This window comes from Natator depressus, chromosome 1 (assembly GCF_965152275.1).
Source record: "Natator depressus isolate rNatDep1 chromosome 1, rNatDep2.hap1, whole genome shotgun sequence".
In the NCBI taxonomy this organism is placed as follows: Eukaryota; Metazoa; Chordata; order Testudines; family Cheloniidae; genus Natator; species Natator depressus.
The window spans coordinates 12399873-12408553 of NC_134234.1; the positions used below are offsets into that span (position 1 = coordinate 12399873).

General features: G+C 46.5%; 1 protein-coding gene across 2 annotated transcripts in view; it reads left to right on the forward strand.

The window, feature by feature from the left end:
- RAB6A (RAB6A, member RAS oncogene family) overlaps positions 1-8681 on the forward strand; it is a 104298-nt gene that overhangs the window by 6993 nt on the left and 88624 nt on the right. The window lies entirely within an intron of this gene.

Below are 8681 nucleotides of genomic sequence, written 5' to 3' on the forward strand. Positions count from 1 at the left end.
CTTCAGATGTTACTGTTCTTCTTTAGCAATGTATTTTGTGGGACTGAATTCCACAGTTAACTGACTGAACCATTGTATCAAAAGATAGGGCAACTTACTCAGTAGTTAGCATAGAGGCCACCTAGGCTCATTTCTCTAAATGTTTCCTCTTGTCAGCAAGCACAGTTAGCATCCGATTAGGTTTGAGTTGAAGCCAATTTACTTTCTTACAGTTCTTGATCTCTCTCAAATGCTAGGAAAGTAGTGGAAACTATAGTCTAGGTTAGATGAAAGGGAGATGAGGCCTCCTCAGGGAAGAGCCTCATTGGCAAAGCTGTGAGCACAGAGAAAGCAGTCAGTAGCAGAATGAAATTGATGTGATCCTTATCAGTTTCACTGCTGCCAACAAGGTTCTGGATAGCTGCTGTGGAAACTGACAACTCTGGTCAGTTTTCATATCTGTAGGTTGGGAAAGCTCTGAGCCAGGTAGGCAGTGGAGAGCAGTCTGCAGTCATGGGAAGACAGTGCTGCCTCAGTCCACTCTTGGAAAACTTTCTTTGCGGAAGTACTTAATTTCTTTTAATGAAGTGTTAAATTCTGGAAAAGTTGGTGGTATTGGTTCCTTACCCACCCCCTCTGCCCCCAGCCCAAAAAAAAAAGTGGCTGGGAGAAAATCCAGTGGATGTCTGGGTTGGAGGGGGAATGAGAGAATATAATTTATTGTAAATGTGAAGAGCAAAAGCGCACCGTGCGCGAGGATTGAATCTCAGCGAGAGCAGCTGGAGCTTCGAATTCGGTAGAGGGCATTAGAAACACAGGTACTGGAGAACGCCACCTGTTACAGTAACTTAGTCCCTGGTGCACAGTCACTTCTGAGGAAATGAACAGGGTTGTTCAATTTTTGTTTGTTTTTAGCTGCATGATTTGGCTGTGTCTGTAGCACCTAGTCCACAGCAGACTCTAATTCCTCCTTGTTGTAATGGACATCAGCTGGCAAGTCCCAATGCTGGAGGTTTGGTGCCTTCTTTTGGTCCCTCCTGAGAGCTGCTGTCACCAGCTTGTTCTTCTGGCTTCACCTTTGAGTTTGCAGCAGCAGCTTTTAAATACAGTATGTCCACAGCTCACTCAAAATGGCTGAAACTCAAACTAAAGTAAATGCTTCATTCTGCAGAACTACTCTGCAGACTTCCAGGATAGCTTTACTTAAACAGTGCCCTGCTACAGCAGACCATCCCTGCACATCTGTGGCTACCTCAGGCAGGCTGTGCAGCAAAAGGAGGCCCCAATTAAAAAGGCGGAACAGACTGATAGCCCCAAGTGAATTTGGCACAGAGCCTCAGGCAGACCCAGAGCTTTCATCTCTGACCTCTTGAATGCCTTGCATAGAGCTTTCTCAGGGCAGGCTCTTTCCAGCTGCTCTCATTTCTGGACCAACCCGTCAACTCATATTCCCACAGCTCTACATCCAACAGCCTCAGCTTTCAGAACCGGCTCCTGCAATCAGTACTTCATGTGCATGCCTTAACTGTCTGTACTCCTCCAGCTCCCTTGGTTTCCATTACTCGTAAAACTGTCTCAGCTTCCTTTAATCCCAATTTTGCCTCTTCTGCCAGACAACCATCTCTAGTGCCTTTCACTTCAGATCATGTCTTCCCTGGCAATTATTGCTCCATCCTGGCTTCTCCCTATTTTAGTTGCCATATAAACCCCACATGATCTAGAGGAGGATGGGCTTTTTTTTTTTAAGGGAGCACCAGGTGGAATGCAAGGCTTGTTTCCTACCAGTTTCTGCCTACTTTCTCCATTGGTGGATGATCTAATCTATCTCTACACTTGAGAGAGGGCTGCTGAGCCCATAAGAGCACTCAGAAAATGTGAAGTAGCAGACCAGTCCACTCTACTAAATGAAAAGTCCCAAGACATTTCCCTCTCTATCCAGAAAAGACCGCATCCTGTTATGAATATGTTGTAGGGAAATGATGCAATATTTGTGTTGTGGTTGTCTAGATGCCCCAGTCACAGACTGGGACCCTGTTGTATTAATCACAGCACAAACTTATAATGAAAAGACCCCTGCCCCAGGAACTTGCAATTTAAATAAAAATCCAGAGAAAGATGTTCTTGGTCTACTTTGCTGTGAATTCCCTAATTTAATCCCTTTGGGAGAACCTTGAGCTAAGAAAAGGAATTATTTGGGGATCCTTTCCTGTGGTACTTGGTCAGAGTTAGTCCTTCACCTTAGAAGGAAATGGGTTCCTGAATGACTGTGTGGATAAAGTGGGAGGGTAACTTTAAACAAACAAAAAAAAACCCTAACCTTTGACTGTAAGTAATGTTGTCAGAAGGTACCTGTGTGGTGCTCTGCTCATGTTCGGTGATAACAGTCGGCTGCATATCTTTATGCAATATCAGCCTTTTCCTTGCCAGCTTCTGTGAGCAGGGCCTGCCTCTGGCTCACAGCTTAACTTTGCTTTATGTTAGCAAAATCTTGACCATTACTTTAGCTCAGGCCTTAGATCTCATACCGGGGCCTCTGATACCAAGGATTTATGTTTCAGGGCCTCGTCTTACTACATCATCGAGTCTTTCTGCACACAGCTTGGCCGTGTGAGAACGGGTCAGACATTCCAGATCAGCTACTAGCCATGTCTCTCATTCCTGGTTTCAGTGTTAGAGTCTATCTTGTCTTTCCAGCTTCTTTCATGAGACAGCACAGCAGCCCTGTAGGGCGTTGACTGGCTGCCTTGGCCCTACATTTCAGGTGTCTGTCTGATCTTTCAGCAAAATGTAAGCTACTTGCATTACCTTTCCAGAGGAAGGGAGGGGGAGAAGAGGAAAGAATTAGTTGAGTGCCTACCTGAGACATGTTTGAGTAGCAGCTGTGTTAGTCTATCTTCGCAAAAAGAACAGGAGTACTTGTGGCACCTTAGAGACTAACAAATTTATTTGAGCATAAGCTTTCCTGAGCTGTAGGGAGTGTCAGAATTGCTTTCTTTGGTATGTGTCGAATATTTCAGAAATTAACGCCTGGCAATTACTTGCTGAAATGCCTGATTCAGATAGGCCAGACTGCTTTTGGTTGGTCTCTCCGGGCTCTTTGCTTTCAAGAAAGAATTTTTTTCATTTGAGAACAGGGAGGGCAAGGAGACACGGCTCTTGAGGGTATGTCAACACTGCCCCCCTCCCCCAAATATAACTTGGGTTAGCTAACCCGGGTTGCTGTCTTGGGTTAAAATAGCAGTGAAGACATGGCACCGCATGTAAACTGCTCAAGTTAAAGTCTATAAAGGAGCCCGGGGTTGAACTCAAGCACCTAACCTGAGTGAAAAGCCAAATTGCTGTTGCTTCACTGCTTTTTAACTCAGGTTAGCTAACATGGGTTAAGAACACTCTTTGGTTTTTTCTTTTCAATGTAGACATACCTTCAGCCATCTGCTAAACTGACCACTAATTCCTCATCAATCTGAATGGAAGTGGGAGGGGAGCTCCTGTTTTTCTTCAGAGCTTTTCAACCATAGATCTTAAAACACTTGTAAAGGGGGACATGTTTCACAGCCGGCAGAGGACTGGGGCTCCACAGCTGTGACTCGGGGGGAGGGATAGCTCAGTGGTTTGAGCACTGGCCTGCTAAACCCAGGGTTCTGAGTTCAATCCTTGAGGGGGCCATTTAGGGATCCAGGGCAAAAATTGGGGATTGGTCCTGCTTTGAGCAGGGGGTTGGACTAGATGACCTCCTGAGGTCCCTTCCAACCCTGATATTCTGATTCTGTGGTTGTGCAGTGAATTGGCAGCTGTTGAGCTGGAATAGAATTTCTCTCCACTCCCAGTGTAGTGTCCAATCCACAGGATCACAGTGCCACTTAAAAGCAATTCCTCCTGCCACATGGAATGAATGCATTAAAGATGCTCTTAATTGTGTTTTGGGGGGTTTTAGAAAGAAGTGAAGAATGGTTCTAATTAATTGCAAGAACCAACAGATCTATGTCCCTGCAGTGCTAGATCAGAAGGGGTGGGGTTTATTCCTCCTCTGAAGTGTATTGCTTAAGGGGTGCACATTTGCTCCAAGATATGCATGGTCATCAAAGCTCCGATAGAGAGTTGTCCTTTAAACAACCTGCTGATCAAGAAGAACTGCAGAATGATTGTTTCATCAGCCCTGGCACTTACCTGCTGTGTGACTTTGGGTCAGTTACTTAATCTCTCTGTGCCTCTGATTCCACTCCCAGCCTTTGGCTCTTTAGAATGCAGGCTCTTCAGGACAGGGACTGACTCTTGCTGTGTGTGCTGTGCACATTGGCCCCCAGTTTTAGGGTGCTGAGGATGTCTGTCTTATCAATGAGATTCCATCTCAAGATGCTCACTATTACCATGAGTATCCATTGAAGCTGATACCTTCCAGCCCTTAGAAATGTGAGAGCCTCCTGGAATCCTGCAGGCCTTGCTTACATCAAGAATCTCCAGATAGTTCGTAGGACCCAGTGGTGAGAAATTGACAGAGGTACATGCTGTGTAAACTGGGACAGCCTTTCCTAGCTTCACGGGTATAAAGTCACAGTCTAATACTCTGAGGGTAGCAACATCTGGGCACAGTGACATTGGATGGATAGGGAGAAACTTTGGGGCATCCACTAAATAGACTAATAAAGTCTATTTAGTGGCTTTGTCTTTAATGGCTTAATGTCTGCAGAACATGGGTATTTGGGTTTTTCTTTAAAACAAAACAACCCCCCCCCCCATAATTAACCTTTACTTTTCCTTAGCTTCTCTTTCTAAAAAGGCTGCATTTTGGGGGAATTTAACAAGTGTTTTGGTCTGTGCTTAGTTATGCTAGTGTATCATTAACTGGTCTAATTGATTTTTCTGTGTTGCTGTGGAATTGCATCATCTAGGTTAAACATCTCTGTGCCTTGTAACCCAGACAGGATTGTGTGCAGCTGTGGTTATCTCGGAGCAGTCCCAGAGTGCTCTTCACAGGTATCTGGTGCCAGTTTGGCTCAGCAAATGCTGCCCAAGTTCTTACAGCGTTGTATGGTAAAGTGCACTGAATTTAAGTGAGCACTGAATGTTCATTCTGCACAATCTCTTCTTGCCTGTCCCCTTCTGAAACTTCAGTCTAAATATGTCTTAAAACTGAGCTAATGTGAAGATTATTCTGAATACTTCTCACATCCTCCCCTGCCCCCACCCCCCCGCCCATATCTCAAATATCTGTGATTGTAGCAAGGGTCGGAGAGAGAAAAGCTACTAGGTGGCTGAATTGGGAAGTTCTCTCCCTTCTGCAGAGGAAGAGTTAAGACCAAATGCTAGTCTTTCCACAATCGGCTAGCGAGTGTTAGGTTGTAGGACTTGGAGGCTGGAATTCAAAAAGGGATTGGATACTTAAATGGATATCAAAAACATCCAGAGGGATCAAAGTGAATGGTGACAACCATTTTACCCAGTGGGAACTGGAGCTTGTCTGAGCCGCATCTTTCAAGCAGGAGGGAAACTGCTGCTGGGCAAGAGGAAGGCTGCTGTTGCTTGTGGGCATGGCTGGCAATGACTGGGCATGTTGGGAGTGAATTTTACTTGCGGGAGACGGGAATACATTAGGAGGAATTTAACTTATGCGGGGAATGGAAATAAAAAATCGCACACAGATTATACAGCAATATGAGCCCTGATGCCAAGTGAATAGTCTACAACGCCACCTTCCAGAATACCTTGTAGCACCTTTCATAGAATCATAGAATATCAGGGTTGGAAGGGACCTCAGGAGGTCATCTAGTCCAACCCCCTGCTCAAAGCAGGACCAATCCCCAATCAAATCATCCCAGCCAGGGCTTTGTCAAGCCTGACCTTAAAAACTTCCAAGGAAGGAGATTCTACCACCTCCCTAGATAACGCATTCCAGTGTTTCACCACCCTCCTAGTGAAAAAGTTTTTCCTAATATCCAACCTAAACCTCCCCCACTGCAACTTGAGACCATTACTCCTTGTCCTGTCCTCTTCTACCACTGAGAATAGTCTAGAACCATCCTCTCTGGAACCACCTCTCAGGTAGTTGAAAGCAGCTATCAAATCCCCCCTCATTCTTCTCTTCTGCAGACTAAACATTCCCAGTTCCCTCAGCCTCTCCTCATAAGTCATGTGTTCCAGACCCCTAATCATTTTTGTTGCCCTTCGCTGGACTCTTTCCAATTTATCCACATCCTTCTTGTAGTGTGGGGCCCAAAACTGGGCACAGTACTCCAGATGAGGCCTCACCAATGTCGAATAGAGGGGAACGATCACATCCCTCGATCTGCTCTCTATGCCCCTACTTATACATCCCAAAATGCCATTGGCCTTCTTGGCAACAAGGGCACACTGCTGACTCATATCCAGCTTCTCGTCCACTGTAACCCCTAGGTCCTTTTCCGCAGAACTGCTGCCTAGCCATTCGGTCCCTAGTCTGTAGCGGTGCTTTGGGTTCTTCCGTCCTAAGTGCAGGACCCTGCGCTTATCCTTATTGAACCTCATCAGGTTTCTTTTGGCCCAATCCTCCAATTTGTCTAGGTCCCTCTGTATCCTATCCCTGCCCTCCAGCGTATCTACCACTCCTCCCAGTTTAGTATCATCCGCAAATTTGCTGAGAGTGCAATCCACACCATCCTCCAGATCATTTATGAAGATATTGAACAAAACCGGCCCCAGGACCGACCCCTGGGGCACTCCACTTGACACCGGCTGCCAACTAGACATGGAGCCATTGATCACTACCCGTTGAGCCCGACAATCTAGCCAACTTTCTACCCACCTTATAATGCATTCATCCAGCCCATACTTCTTTAACTTGCTGACAAGAATACTGTGGGAGACCGTGTCAAAAGCTTTGCTAAAGTCAAGAAACAATACATCCACTGCTTTCCCTTCATCCACAGAACCAGTAATCTCATCATAGAAGGCGATTAGATTAGTCAGGCATGACCTACCCTTGGTGAATCCATGCTGACTGTTCCTGATCACTTTCCTCTCGTGTAAGTGCTTCAGGATTGATTCTTGAGGACCTGCTCCATGATTTTTCCGGGGACTGAGGTGAGGCAGACTGGCCTGTAGTTCCCAGGATCCTCCTTCTTCCCTTTTTTAAAGATTGGCACTACATTAGCCTTTTTCCAGTCATCTGGGACTTCCCCCGTTCGCCACGAGTTTTCAAAGATAATGGCCAATGGCTCTGCAATCACATCCGCCAATTCCTTTAGCACTCTCGGATGCAACTCGTCCGGCCCCATGGACTTGTGCATGTCCAGCTTTTCTAAATAGTCCCTAACCACCTCTCTCTCCACTGAGGGCTGGCCATCTACTCCCCATGTTGTGACGCCCAGCGCAGCAGTCTGGGAGCTGACCTTGTTCGTGAAGACAGAGGCAAAAAAAGCATTGAGTACATTAGCTTTTTCCACATCCTCTGTCACTAGGTTGCCTCCCTCATTCAGTAAGGGGCCCACACTTTCCTTGGCTTTCTTCTTGTTCCCAACATACCTGAAGAAACCCTTCTTGTTACTCTTGACATCTCTTGCTAGCTGCAGCTCCAGGTGCGATTTGGCCCTCCTGATTTCATTCCTACATGCTCGAGCAATATTTTTATACTCATCCCTGGTCATATGTCCAACCTTCCACTTCTTGTAAGCTTCTTTTTTATGTTTAAGATCCGCTAGGATTTCACCGTTAAGCCAAGCTGGTCGCCTGCCATATTTACTATTCTTTCGACTCATCGGGATGGTTTGTCCCTGTAACCTCAACAGGGATTCCTTGAAATACAGCCAGCTCTCCTGGACTCCTTTCCCCTTCATGTTAGTCCCCCAGGGGATCCTACCCATCCGTTCCCTGAGGGAGTCGAAGTCTGCTTTCCTGAAGTCCAAGGTCCGTATCCTGGTGCGAACCTTTCTTCCCTGCGTCAGGATCCTGAACTCGACCAACTCTTGGTCACTGCCCCCCATCTGTCCAGAGATGGCTTTTACGATTCTTCTGAAGCAGTTGCAAGTAATGCTTCAGGGGAAGTCTTAACATCCTGTTAATCTCAGTAGTGCCTGACGACGAAGCAAGAATGGGCCCTATTGGACCAGGTGCTGTACAAACACACAGTAGTAGACAGTCCCTGCCCCAAGGAGCTCACAGTCGAAATAGACAAGACATGCCATGTGAGGGAAGGGATATCGCACACGCTGAGTAAGCAGTGCGATGGCAGCGGATGTCATGTTAGTTCTGTGACTTTTTTTGTGGGGGGTGGGTGGTGAGGTTTAGTTAGGAGGGATAAACTGAAGGGGAGAAGGAGAATGAAGGTGTGGGGCAGGGGAGGAGTGACGCTGAAGCGAAGAGACTGAGGAGGCAGGGAGAAGGTTGGAACAAACACCCAATTAGCACAGGGTAGAGGTGGTTCAGTCAGAACTGTAGAAAGTTAGCTGATTGTCCAAAGGTCCCTGTTTTGGCTGCCTCTGCAGCTGCTCTGACCAGCTGGAGTCTCTGGCTGGTTCCTCTCTGCCGGTTTTTCACCAAGGCCAGAGGGAGGGGAGACACCCCTGGATCGAGTGGGTGGGAGTGAGTCTTAAATACAAACTACCTCAGTTGCAGTGGTTGCTCCTTCTGCTATTTTAGAGATGCAGACAAGGGGGAAAAGATGTATTTTCACCTGAGATTTAAAATGAGCCTTTTCCAGGTGGCAGGAAGGACAGAGAAGACCTTGATGC